Here is a 14,479-nt window from a genome sequence, read left to right as displayed (position 1 = left end):
ATCACCGGCACGGCAAGGTATTGTCGGTCTTGTGCCACATCACGTGCATGCCGCACTCCGACTGTATCTTGCGATGCGTCCACGTGCCCCATTTAAACGCCCTGGAGTTGCGCTGGAAGAAATGCTTGCTTAGGCCACTCAGTGTGATACCTGCAGTATTGTCGAATACATTTTTTAGTGTACGTAGTTGGCATTTTCATAACATCTTTGGCATGCTGCAGTCACTTGTTTCACTTTTTATTAACTGTCAAATTGTAATTGCTTCACTAGGTCTGTGTCTAAAAAGAAAAATAGAGCTATAAGCAAAGGAATATGTTTGTGCAAGTAGACAGCCGATCGGTGTCTCACCTGGAAGTTTCTCAGGATGGGTGTAGCATATGCCGTGCTCGCTGTCGATGGTTGGTATGAACAAATCGATGAGAGGGTGAGATCTCGCGCTTTCAGCACTCACTTTGGCCTCAAGGTGCTCGATCAGCTCCTGATCCGTGGGATCGAACTTGACGCCAGCCGGCAGCACCGACCAATCCTTCTTGGACTTGCACGGGTTAATTCCAGTTATATGGTACTCAATGTATGATCAATCAACTGTTTTAAGTGAATGATGAAACATTTTGATAGATAAGTGATACTCCAAATTTGAAGTCCACAATACCAGAACACGCCACCGGGACTCTTGTGTCACCTCACGCGCAGCGTGTTGTCACATCAATTCAATGTGAGGAAATGATGAATAATTTGACCGACATATACTAGTACTACTACTGTACTACTTACTAGTCGTATTTAGTGTCACATTTTAACCATAGGTTTAACTAACAAAATGTTAATGCATGTCACCGAAAATTATACCATTGGAAACTATGTTCAAATACGAACCAAACGATATAATTTTTTGTGACATGCATTAACATTTAGTTAGTGAAATTTATGGTCAAAATTTGACACAAATTACGAAGGGACCAATAAACCAGGAGGGAGGCAGTAGTACGAGTAGCGCAATATACGGTATAGAGGACTAGTACAAATTTAGAAATGGAGTAAGAAGTTACAAGGCTGTGCGCTAGACTTTGTAGGCTACATGAGTAATACAAAATATAATTCCCATTGAACAACACTTTCACCAACAAGTACGCACATGAAGCCTAATTGATATATATATATATATAGCCGGTCTATTCTGCTAATATTAGCAGAATAACTTGTAACGCCCACGATGCGGCTATATCTCCCACGTGTCGAGGCACGACTTAGAGGCATAACCGCATTGTGGTTTTGTCGCAAGAAGGGTCATCTTCACACAATCCCATGTAATGAACAAGAATGGGATAACGAGAGTTGGCTTACAATCGCCACTTCACACAATACATAAATTAATTCGTACATCATCCAAAATCCACACATAGACCGACTACGGTCAAATCCAAATAAAAATAAGATAACCCCAAATGCTAGATCCCCGATCGTCACAACTGGGCTCCACTACTGATCATCAGGAAAAGAAACATAGTAACGGCCACGTTCCTCATCGAACTCCCACTTGAGCTCGGTTGCGTCACCTGCACTGGCATCGTCGGCACCTGCAACTGTTTTGGTAGAATCTGTGAGTCACGAGGACTCAGCAATCTCACACCCGCGAGATCAAGACTATTTAAGCTTATAGGAAAAAGGATGGTGTAATGAGGTGGAGCTGCAGCAGGCACTAAGCATATATGGTGGCTAACATATGCAAATGAGAGCGAGAAGAGAAGCAACGCAATGGTCGCGAAGCTAGAAATGGTCAAGAAGTGATCCTGAAACTACTTACGTTCATGCATAACTCAACCCGTGTTCACTTCCCGGACTCCGCCAAGAAGAGACCATCACGGCTACACACACGGTTGATGCATTTTACTTAAGTCAAGTGACAAGTTCTCTACAACCGGACATTAACAAATTCCCATCTGCCTCATAACCGCGGGCACGGCTTTCGAAAGATAATACCCTGCAGGGGTGTCCCAACTTAGCCCATTATAAGCTCTCACGGTCAACGAAGGATAAACCTTCTCCCAGGAAGACCCGATCAGTCTCAGAATCCCGGTTTACAAGACATTTCGACAATGGTAAAACAAGACCAGCAAGGCCGCCCGAATGTGCCGACAAATCCCGATAGGATCTGCACATATCTCGTTCTCAGGGCACACCGGATGAACACTACGTACAACTAAAACCAATCCTCGAGTTTCCCCAAGGTGGCGCTGCAAGTGGCTCTAGTTTGGACCAGCACTCAGAGGAACACTGGCCCGGGGGTTTAAATAAAGATGACCCTCGGGCTCGCGAAAACCCAAGGGAAAAAGGCTTAGGTGGCAAATGGTAAAACCAAGGATGGGCCTTGCTGGAGGAGTTTTATTCAAGGCGAACTGTCAAGGGGGTCCCATAAATCACCCAACCGGGTAAGGAACGCAAACTCAAGGAACATAATACCGGTATGACGGAAACTAGGGCGGCAAGAGTGGAACAAAACACCAGGCATAAGGCCGAGCCTTCCACCCTTTACCAAATATATAGATGCATTAATTAAATAAGAGATATTGTGATATTCCAAAATATCCATGTTCCAACATGGAACCAACTTCAACTTCACCTGCAACTAGCAACGTTATAAGAAGGGCTGAGCAAAAGCGGTAACTTAGCCAGACAACGGTTTGCTAGGAAAGGATGGTTAGAGGCTTGACATGGCAATATGGGAGGCATGATATAGCAAGTGGTAGGAAATGCAGCATGGCAATAGAACAACCAACTAGCAAAGCAAAGATAGAAGTGATTTCGAGGGTATGGTCATCTTGCCTGCATGGTTCTCAGAGTTGTTGAAAGCTTGATCCTTGTAAGCATACTCAACAGGTTCCTCATTCACGAACTCGTCTCCTGGCTCTACCGACAACAAGAACACAAACAACGGAACCACAATCAATCACGGGAAATGCACAAGCAACATGATGCAAAACATGTATGATATGCGATGCATATGCGTGCTCCGGAAGAAAAATAATGAACAAGGCAGTAACTTGCCAAACCAAGCATGCCACTAGAAAGATGAGATGATTTCGGTCGAAATCGATATAAAGATCACCGGAAACGGATGCACGGTTTGCAAATGGCAAGCAAAACAAGAATGACACGAATCTGCGATTAACAGCACGATAGCACTTAAAATGCAACAAGTAACAACTCTACAGCACTCCAACATAGCAACGAAGCATATGGTAGTAATCTATAGGAGATTCTTGACAAAAGATGAACACTGAGCTACGGCTGGATCACAACATAACAAGCTCAAACAAGCATTGCAAAAGTGCAAAAGATATCTGGTTCACAGACTTGGTGAAATTACTGGACATAGCAGAAAACAGCATCAGGTAGCAATGTTCAGAGCAAAAAATCAACATGCTACAGGAACTTAACATAACAAAACAAGGCATGGCATGAATCTAATAAATGCATAGAACAAAAGTCCCTTACTTACCATAAGCCAAAAAGGATCAGAAGATACGATGACACCCATGTAAACATAGCAAGCTTCGTTAACAGGTTTCAGATTTAGCAGAAAACAGAGCATGGCAGGAACAGTAATATGAAGGCATCTTTGTGAGCTTGATTCACTCAACACAAAGCAATGCATGACAAAACAAGCATACCTACAGCAAGATGACATGTTTATGAAGCTATCCATGGCAAGATCAACAACATAGCATCTAAGAAACAACTACGACAACCTTGGCAAAATTGAATAACACGTAAACAATCTGCCAGGAACATTTTATAGCAAAAGTAGAGCAAGATTGAGTCATGCTAGGGTACTCCATAATTGCAAACAGGGGCATTGATGAATAGAGCACAACTATATCTAATAAAACTTCCTGACTGAACATCACCAAAAGGAGCACGGATCTCTCTGTAGACACATGGATACATGGCAACAAAATAATAGCAGACAAAGACTTGGCAAAATCCCAAGTCCCTGAAATCAGAAACATCACGAAGCCTAGTTTGCATGCTTGTGCTAGTGACCAAATAGATCACAAAAATATATGGCATACACCTCTGTAAAGATGGCATGGCATACATCAAAACACATGTAGAGCTCATGCCCATAAGATGCACACATTAAATGCAACAAAAATAACAAATCCTCAAGTTCTGATAAGTAACAGCAGTTAACAGCAATTAGCACTCTTGCACCAGATATTTGGGCATCAAGATGGACTCAAATGAACATAGCATAATGGAACAAAATGAAGAGCATGTCGAGGCGAACATTTCGATATATTACACGCACGAAACGGAGTAGTATGCGATGAGATGTGATGCAATGAAGTATGCCACAGAATGTAAGTAAATAAGGACTTGGAGAAAATCAGGGGAGGGGAGAAAGTCAACCCGAATGGATCTGGATCGGGCGCTCGCCGGATCGAGACTCGCCGGAGCAGGGAAGGACGAGGGCACCGGTGGCGGCCGAAGGAGCTCGGGGCGACGAGGAGGGGCACGGTCGCCAGCGGCGGAGCGCGGGCACGGGCACGGACGGGCGGCGCCGGCGACGGAGGAGGTCGAGGCGGCGGGGCGCGGCGCTCGGGCGTTGGCGGTGGCGGCCGGACGGCGATGCGGGAACGGCGGTGGCGGCGATGCGCTCGGGGGAGGTGCGCGCGGGGCGGGGGGAGAAGCGGCGACCGGGCCGCGGGGGCCTCGCTCGGGCCTCGCGGGCCGGCGGCGGGGGCGCGGTGGCTAGGCCACGTGGCAGGCTGTGGTTGGCGCGTGCGCGGTGGCGGGGACGTCCGGCGGCGGCGGACGTGTCCGGTGGCAGCGGGGTGATTTTTGCTAGGGTTTGATCTGCGAAGATTTCGGAGGGGGAGGTGTTTTTATAGGTAGAGGGAGCTAGGAGACTCCAAATGGAGTACGGTTTTCGCCCACACGATCGTGATCGAACGACCTAGAGCATGGAGGTGACTTAGAAGGGTTTTGGGCTGTTTTGGAGGGGTGTTGGGCTGCAACACACAAGGGGCCTTCATGGTTACCCGGTTAACCGTTGGAGTATCAAACGACCTCCAAATAGAACTAAACTTGGCAGGTGGTCTACCGGTGGTGTACCAAGGCCACTTGGCAAACCTCGGTCCATTCTGAGAACGTTTAACACCCGCTCACAAAAAGAAACAAGAGGGGTGCGCCGGTGCATGTGGGAGTGTCGGATCGCAAAACGGACAACGGGGAAAATGCTCGGATGCATGAGACGAACACGTATGCAAATGAGATGCGCATGATGACATGATATGAGATGCATGACATGAACAAAATGCAAAATGAAAGACAAAACCCGACCACGGAGGGAATATCATAACACATAGCCGAAAATGGCAAGAGTTGGAGTTACAAATATGGAAAGTTACATCCAGGGTGTTACAACACTCCACCACTACGAGAGGATCTCATCCCGAGATCTAGGATGGCACCGGAGAGAAACGGAAGAGGAAGAGGTAACACAAAAGTTGCTTCTTTGACAAACGAGTGAAACCGCGAACCTTGAGAGGTTAAATAATTTAAAGAAGAATACAATGGAGATGAACGCGATTGCAAACACTCCGTTAGATAAGAGAGCAATATCACAATGCCTCCGATAGAAATGAAAGAATGCAATGAAAAGAACGGAGAAGAAAACAACATGTTCTACCTTAAGTGAATTTGAGAGAGCATCCTTAAAAGAAGGATAGGACGGAGTTGTTGAAAAAATCAACAAAGAAAGGATATGATCTTCGTGGGCTTATGGAGACATCTCAAAACTTGAGGTGAAACTCTGCCACTAACGAAAACAATTGCTTGCTTGAGAGCAACGAAGAGATGAAACCTTCTTCACCGAGATGAGAAGGAGAAAATTGGATCATTGATAAGCACCACAAATAGCTACATTCCTTAGTGAAGGTTGTAGGTGAAATATAACCCAATATAACTCCAACAAAAAGATTGATTGGTTGAAAAGATCTCTTGAACAAACAGAAAATGATGGATTTAAATATGTCACTCTTGAAAACTTGTGAATCATGAAACGCGAAGGGAAATTATCAAGAATGACATAACACCATCCAAAAGATAAGATAGAGAGAATTGCACTTCGGAATGCAAGATGAAGAATGCTTGAACTCCACAAAAACAAAACATGTGTTGAACACCATGTTTATTTTAGAGTATAGCTTGGCGGATCTTAACTCCGAGAAAAATCTTGAAGAACAATTGAAGAATGAAACGAATCCTTGATGAGCCACCATGTTGATCCTCCATGAAGAACTCCGATAATAAAAGAATGATCAAACGAAAGGGAAAGTTGAAAAGAACTCCGGGAGAAGCCTTGCAATGATTAGATGAAGCTTTGAAATGATATAATTGAAATAACTTGGAGCTCTGGAAAGAAAAATGAACAAATGAGATCAAGAATTTTGATGAATCTCCGGAATAAGGAATTAATCACTTGGATGAAACAAGAACAAGAATTATGTTATGCGTATCCTTCACCAATATAAAATTGATGACAAGCAACGGATTTTGCATACTACTTATTCTCGTAGAAAGGATTAAGATAGATATTGCGCAAACTTGGGAAGGTCTTCATCGAACCACCGGTAGGATTGAAACAACGAATAAATTGATATGATAATGAAGGAAGAGAAATCTTGAACGAGCCACCGCGAGAATTGAAAACAGTTGAAGAAAAGAGGACGAAACACCGGTAGAATTAAAGAACGCGCGAAAATACTCGAGGGAATTTGATACACGAGAACGAAGAGATCACGAGCTGATTAGAGAATACTTTGAACGATGCACCGGAAGAATATGGAGATGAACGAAATTGACATCAATTTAGAATAATTGGAGAACGAGGCTGAAAACTTAGAACGAAGAAATCTTTTGAAAAGATGGCCTTTGGATGATCAAGAAATGAAAGCAACTCTGAAATGCTCCGGATGGGTAAGAAAAGAATTCTCACAATCGAAAACAATTATGAGAGGATGGCATAAGCTAGAACTATGAATCTTCAAGAGAACGGACCAAGATTTAGGAGAAATTCTTCTTCGGTCTTCAAAATCCGAGAATGACGATGAGAAACACCACCATGAATTGTTGAGGCACTCCGGAATGAAAAATATAAAGGTTGGACCAACGATGAAAGGAATTTGAAAGATCTTGTAGAAAGATATTTGACTGATGAAAATTCATTCTTACGTCAAACTTTGAAGAGAATTTGAGAATCACTCCGGATAAATTAGAAGAGTCAGGTAAGATCCTGGGAAAAAAACCTGTGGGTTAGGGCCCACTCAAAAGAAACACCATTGAAATGATTACTTGAAAAGGAGATTGCACCGGTTGAATTAAATGGCTTGAATGAGGTAACAACCTCGAAATAGTTAGAATTGATGTGGAGTGGAAACACGAATCTTCAGAGATATCTTCAGCACTCCGGAACAATTGAATAGCAAGCGGGGAATGATTAAGATACACCGGCAAACGAAAACACTTGAAATAAGGAAGGGGATATGGTCAACACCGAAAGCTTGAATTGAATCCACCGAAGAAGAAAAAGAACGAAGAATAATAAACTTGAAGCTTCGTTAGTATCTTCATGGGAAATCACCGGATAAGAACATTGAAAGAAAAGAATGGAGAGACTTCACACAAATAAAAGGATACTTGAATAAGAAAGCTAAGTCCTTGAAGAAAAGGGTGGGAGGGTGGGAAAACAAAGGCAACTTGGGTCGTATGAAACAAACACCGTTGAAAAAAGCTTAGAATTGATCTTGCGAATGTTGAAATGATCGGATGCACTTGAAGAGAAACACGTCGGTTGGAAAGAATTGGGATGACAATCTCGATGATCAAGAAGGATTGGTATTCCCATAGAAGTATGAGAACACCGCTTGAAAAAGGTATGGAATCAACACTTGACACCGAAGCAACTCGAATACCACAAATAAAACAAAACCAAGGATTTGGCTCGCAGAATAAGCCGGAACAAACATATGATAGAGATTTCGTCCGACGTTTTCATGGTGGGGCCCACACGGGCTCGATCGTACAGCACCATCATGTACAAGGCAGTGCACATGACATACGAAGCGTCCCCGAGTCAGCATAGCCAAGGACTCTTTAAGACACTACGAGACCACTGTAAAACCAACCGTGGAAAGGCGGACCACAAGACGTCGAACCCCAATCTCATATCATGCATCTGTCGGAAAGATATCCTAGGAGCTACTTGAATTCCCACTTATAAACTCCCGAAACTTTCTGGTTATGCAATCAGGTGTTGGGGATACAGGGGACACAAAATATATCACCCAAACTAGCAATCCCTAGATCCAGCTGTATCCATCCGTCAACACATAACCAAGAAACCTTCGGAAATCGTGTACCTCAACCTTCGAAAAGCATCCGTTATACGAGTTATGGCAATACTCCCGAACTCCCGCCCCAGTACTGGGTGGCGTCGAGGTGATCTCACCAACAACTGCATAAAAGAGATTTTCTATGTCGGCGAAACTCAGGTATTCCAGAACTGCAACGATAAAATTGTGACGACAACACCTCGGAGCTCAACTCCCCGGGACACTGCCACAACCCCTAAATGTCAGGAGGCACCAAGAACAATGTTCTCGTCACAAAACCATCGGAACGATTCTAAGATACCCGCGTGATCCTAAAAAAAATTAGTGAAATTTGAGGAGAGAAGAGTCAAAACTTCTACGTCAGGAGGCCTCAGCAGAGCGATGAAGGGACTGAGGAGTAAAAAGAATCCTACTCTCCGATATATATAATCCTAAGACTCAAAACATTTTGTTCTAGACTCAACAACGCCAGCGATTCGATCAAGCAGGGGCTCCTAAGTCGGTGATGGCTCTGATTACCAACTTGTAACGCCCACGATGCGGCTATATCTCCCACGTGTCGAGGCACGACTTAGAGGCATAACCGCATTGTGGTTTTGTCGCAAGAAGGGTCATCTTCACACAATCCCATGTAATGAACAAGAATGGGATAACGAGAGTTGGCTTACAATCGCCACCTCACACAATACATAAATTAATGCATACATCATCCAAAATCCACACGTAGACCGACTACGGTCAAATCCAAATGAAAATAAGATAACCCCAAATGCTAGATCCCCGATCGTCCCAACTGGGCTCCACTACTGATCATCAGGAAAAGAAACATAGTAACGGCCACGTTCCTCATCGAACTCCCACTTGAGCTTGGTTGCGTCACCTGCACTGGCATCGTCGGCACCTGCAACTGTTTTGGTAGAATCTGTGAGTCACGAGGACTCAACAATCTCACACCCGCGAGATCAAGACTATTTAAGCTTATAGGAAAAAGGATGGTGTAATGAGGTGGAGCTGCAGCAGGCACTAAGCATATATGGTGGCTAACATACGCAAATGAGAGCGAGAAGAGAAGCAATGCAACGGTCGCGAAGCTAGAAATGGTCAAGAAGTGATCCAGAAACTACTTACGTTCATGCATAACTCAAACCGTGTTCACTTCTCGGACTCTGCTGAGAAGAGACCATCACGGCTACACACACGGTTGATGTATTTTACTTAAGTCAAGTGACAAGTTCTCTACAACCGGACATTAACAAATTCCCATCTGCCTCATAACCGCGGGCACGGCTTTGAAAGATAGTACCCTGCAAGGGTGTCCCAACTTAGCCCATTATAAGCTCTCACGGTCAACGAAGGATAAACCATCTCCCAGGAAGACCCGATCAGTCTCGGAATCCCGGTTTACAAGACATTTCGACAATGGTAAAAGAAGACCAGCAAAGTCGCCCGAATGTGCCGACAAATCCCGATAGGAGCTGCACATATCTCGTTCTCAGGGCACACCGGATGAACACTATGTACAACTAAAACCAATCCTCGAGTTTCCCCAAGGTGGCGCTGCAAGTGGCTCTAGTTTGGACCAGCACTCAGAGGAACACTGGCCCGGGGGTTTAAATAAAGATGACCCTCGGGCTCGCGAAAACCCAAGGGAAAAAGGCTTAGGTGGCGAATGGTAAACCCAAGGTTGGGCCTTGCTGGAGGAGTTTTATTCAAGGCGAACTGTCAAGGGGGTCCCATAAATCACCCAACCGCGTAAGGAACACAAACTCAAGGAACATAATACCGGTATGACGGAAACTAGGGCGGCAAGAGTGGAACAAAACACCAGGAATAAGGCCGAGCCTTCCACCCTTTACCAAATATATAGATGCATTAATTAAATAAGAGATATTGTGATATTCCAAAATATCCATGTTCCAACATGGAACCAACTTCAACTTCACCTGCAACTAGCAACGTTATAAGAAGGGATGAGCAAAAGCGGTAACTTAGCCAGACAACGGTTTGCTTGGAAAGGATGGTTAGAAGCTTGACATGGCAATATGGGAGGCATGATATAGCAAGTGGTAGGAAACGCGGCATGGCAATAGAACGAACAACTAGCAAAGAAAAGATAGAAGTGATTTCGAGGGTATGGTCATCTTGCCTGCATGGTTCTCAGAGTTGTCGAAAGCTTGATCCTCGTAAGCGTACTCAACAGGTTCCTCGTTCACGAACTCGTCTCCTGGCTCTACCGACAACAAGAACACAAACAACGGAACCACAATCAATCACGGGAAATGCACAAGCAACATGATGCAAAACATGTATGATATGCGAGATATGATACGCGATGCATATGCGTGCTCCGGAAGAAAAATAATGAACAAGGCAGTTACTTGGCAAACCAAGTATGCCACTGGAAAGATGAGAAGATTTCGGTCGAAATCGATATAAAGATCACCGGAAACGGATGCACGGTTTGCAAATGGCAAGCAAAACAAGAATGACATGAATCTGCGATTAACAGCATGATAGCACTTTGAATACATCAAGTAACTATGCTACAGCACTCCAACATAGCAACAAAGCATATGGCAGTAATCTACAGAAGATGCTTGACAAAAAATAAACACTGAGCTACGGCTAGATCACAACATAACAGGTTCAAACCAGCATGGCAAAAATGCAAAAGACATTAGGATCACAGACTTAGTGAAATTACTGGACATGGCTGAAACAGCATCAGGTAGCAATGTTCAGAGCAAGAAATCAACATGCTACAGGAACTTAACATAGCAAAACAAGGCATTGCATGAATCTTCGTTAACAGGTTTCAGACATTGCAGAAAACAGAGCATGGCAGGAACAGTAATATGAAGGCATCTTTGTGAGCTTGATTCACCCAACACAAAGCAATGCATGACAAAACAAGCATACCTACAGCAAGATGGCATGTTTATGAAGCTATCTATGGCACGATCAAGAACATAGCATGTAAGAAACAACTACAACAACCTTGGCAAAATTGAATAACACGTAAACAATCTGCCAGGAACATTTTATAGCAAAAGTAGAGCAAGATTGAGTCATGCTAGGGTACTCCATAATTGCAAACAGGGGCATGGATGGATATAACACAACTATATCTACAAAACATCCTTACTGAACATCACCAAAAGGAGCATGGATCTCTCTGTAGACACATGGATACATGGCAACAAAATAACAGCAGACAGACTTACCAAAATCCTAAGTTCCTGAAATCAGAAACATCACGAAGCCTAGTTTGCATGCTTGTGCTAGTCACCACAGAGATCACAAAAATACATGGCATACACCTCTGTAAAGATGGCATGGCACACATGTAGAGCTCATGCCCATAAGATGCACACATTAAATGCAACAAAAATAACAAATCCTCAAGTTCTGATAAGTGACAGCAGTTAACAACAATTAGCACTCTTGCACCAGAGATTTGGGCATCAAGATGGACTCAAATGAACATGGCATAATGGAACAAAATGAAGAGCATCTCGAGACAAACATTTCGATATATTACACGCACGAAACGGAGCAGTATGCGATGAGATGTGATGCAATGAAGTATGCCACAGAATGTAAGTAAATAAGGACTTAGAGAAAATCGGGGGAGGGGAGAAAGTCAACCTGAATGGATCTGGATCGGGTGCTCGCCGGATCGAGACTCGCCGGAGCAGGGAAGGAGGAGGGCGCCGGCGGCGGCCGGAGGAGCTCGAGGCGACGAGGAGGGGCGCGGTCGCCGGCGGCGGAGCACGGGCACGGGCACGGACGGGCGGCGCCGGCGATGGAGGAGGTCGAGGCGGCGGGGCGCGGCGCTCGGGCGTTGGCGGCGGCGGCCGGACGGCGATGCGGGAACGGCGGCGGCGGCGATGCGCTCGGGGGAGGCGCGCGCGGGGCGGGGGAGAAGCGGCGACCGGGCCACGGGGCGACGGCGTACGGGCCGCGGGGGCCTCGCCCGGGCCTCGCGGGCCGGCGGCGGGGGCGCGGTGGCTGGGCCATGTGGCAGGCTGTGGTTGGCACGTGCGCGGCGGCGGGGACGTCCGGCGGCGACGGACGTGTCCGGTGGCGGCGGGGTGATTTTTGCTAGGGTTTGATCTGCGAAGATTTCGGAGGGGGAGGTGTTTTTATAGGTAGAGGGAGCTAGGAGACTCCAAATGGAGTGCGGTTTTTGCCCACATGATCGTGATCGAACGACCTAGAGCATGGAGGTGACTTAGAGGGGTTTTGGGCTGTTTTGGAGGGGTGTTGGGCTGCAACACACAAGAGGCCTTCGCGGTTACCCGGTTAACCGTTGGAGTATCAAACGACCTCCAAATGGAACGAAATTGACAGGTGGTCTACCGGTGGTGTACCAAGGCCACTTGGCAAACCTCGGTCCATTCCGAGAACGTTTAACACCCGCTCACGAAAAGAAACAAGAGGGGTGCGCCAGTGCACGTGGGAGTGTCGGATCGCAAAACGGACAACGGGGAAAATGCTCGGATGCATGAGACGAACACGTATGCAAATGAAATGCGCATGATAACATGATATGAGATGCATGACATGAAAAAATGCAAAACGAAAGACAAAACCCGACCACGGAGGGAATATCATAACACATAGCCGAAAATGGCAAGAGTTGGAGTTACAAATATGGAAAGTTACATCCGGGGTGTTACATAACTATTCTGAAAACACTTCCGCACTGCATCCTCAACGCGAGGACACTACACTTTCAGTAGTAGGGGTACTGCAATACAGAGACTAATGAACTTCGTGTCGGAAAAAACTACACGCGGTGTTTTTTTGGCACTTTTTTTGCTCTAGTTTTTTAACCATTTATCGAACGAGGCGTGTAATATACCGTTGAGAAGCTATGGATTAGGCGCAACTTCGCCATGTTGAACACTTTTCGAGATTCCTCATGATTTAAAAGCAGTTTTGAAAATGGTGCGGCGCACGACGAGTGGCAGCGAGCGTTTTTCACTTTTTTCCTAAATCGCTCGTCGGAATGAAGCAAATGATACACCTTTGGAAAGATATCCTTGAAGCGCATCTTTTTCATATCTATTATTTTCTCTAATTCTTTACAGTTTAAGAGCAATTTTAAATTTAGTAAATCGCCAGATTCTATTTTTTGATTTTTTTTCAATTTGCATACTGTTTTTGCTCCTTTTTTGAACTGTTTGTCGAAACAAGGCATGTGATACACCATTGGAAAGCTATGGACGAGGCGCAACTTTCATATGTTGAAATGTTTTTGATATTCCTTACGGTTTTTAGTTAATTTTGAAAAACATGCGGCTGATGACGAGAGGCAGCGGCCGTTTTTCACGAAATTTTTACAAACCGTTGGTCGAAATGATTCAAACTATACGCCGTTGGAAATATATCGATGAGGCGCAACTTTTTCATGTAGAACACTCTCTTCGATTCCTTACAGTTCAAGAGCAATTTTGATTTTAACGAAATGCGGACACTCTGTTTTCTCGCAACTCCAAAATCGTCATATGTACTACATCAGACAGAAAACCGCACTGCTTTAGACTAAAAATCGCACTGCATAAGATAGCCAAGTGAACTTCATGATTTCTTTTGTTAGACGTAAAAAAATTCAGATGAGTTTTTGTGATTTTGTGTTAAATTTTTTTCAACATTTTTTCTATGAATGAGAGTGAACCGCAGAGACAAGGAAAATGAACCACAACACTATTAAAAATTGAACACCATCTGACGACCAAGCGCACTTCAGGTTCTGATGCAATTAGCTGCTTTCGAAACACATGGTAGTCCATAAGACTATGCAGTGCACATTGGGAGGAAAGTGAACCGCGACACGAATGGAAGTAAACGGCATGACATTTTTTTGTCATATTCAACTATCTAGCGAGATGTAAACCGCATGCAACAGCGTGGAGAACTGCAAATCCCCGTGTTGTGAGCTGCGGGCTACTGATAGAGCACACAACATTTCTTAAAAAAATGATAAGAGCACACAACGAGATGTGATCATTTGGAAAACAAAAATCATGAAAGTGCACTGCAATGGAATCACACAAGGCGCACTGCACTGGAGT

This window comes from Aegilops tauschii, chromosome 2 (assembly GCF_002575655.3).
Source record: "Aegilops tauschii subsp. strangulata cultivar AL8/78 chromosome 2, Aet v6.0, whole genome shotgun sequence".
Classification (NCBI taxonomy): Eukaryota; Viridiplantae; Streptophyta; class Magnoliopsida; order Poales; family Poaceae; genus Aegilops; species Aegilops tauschii.
The sequence above is the reverse complement of the archived record's forward strand: the minus strand, read 5'-3'. Positions refer to the sequence as shown.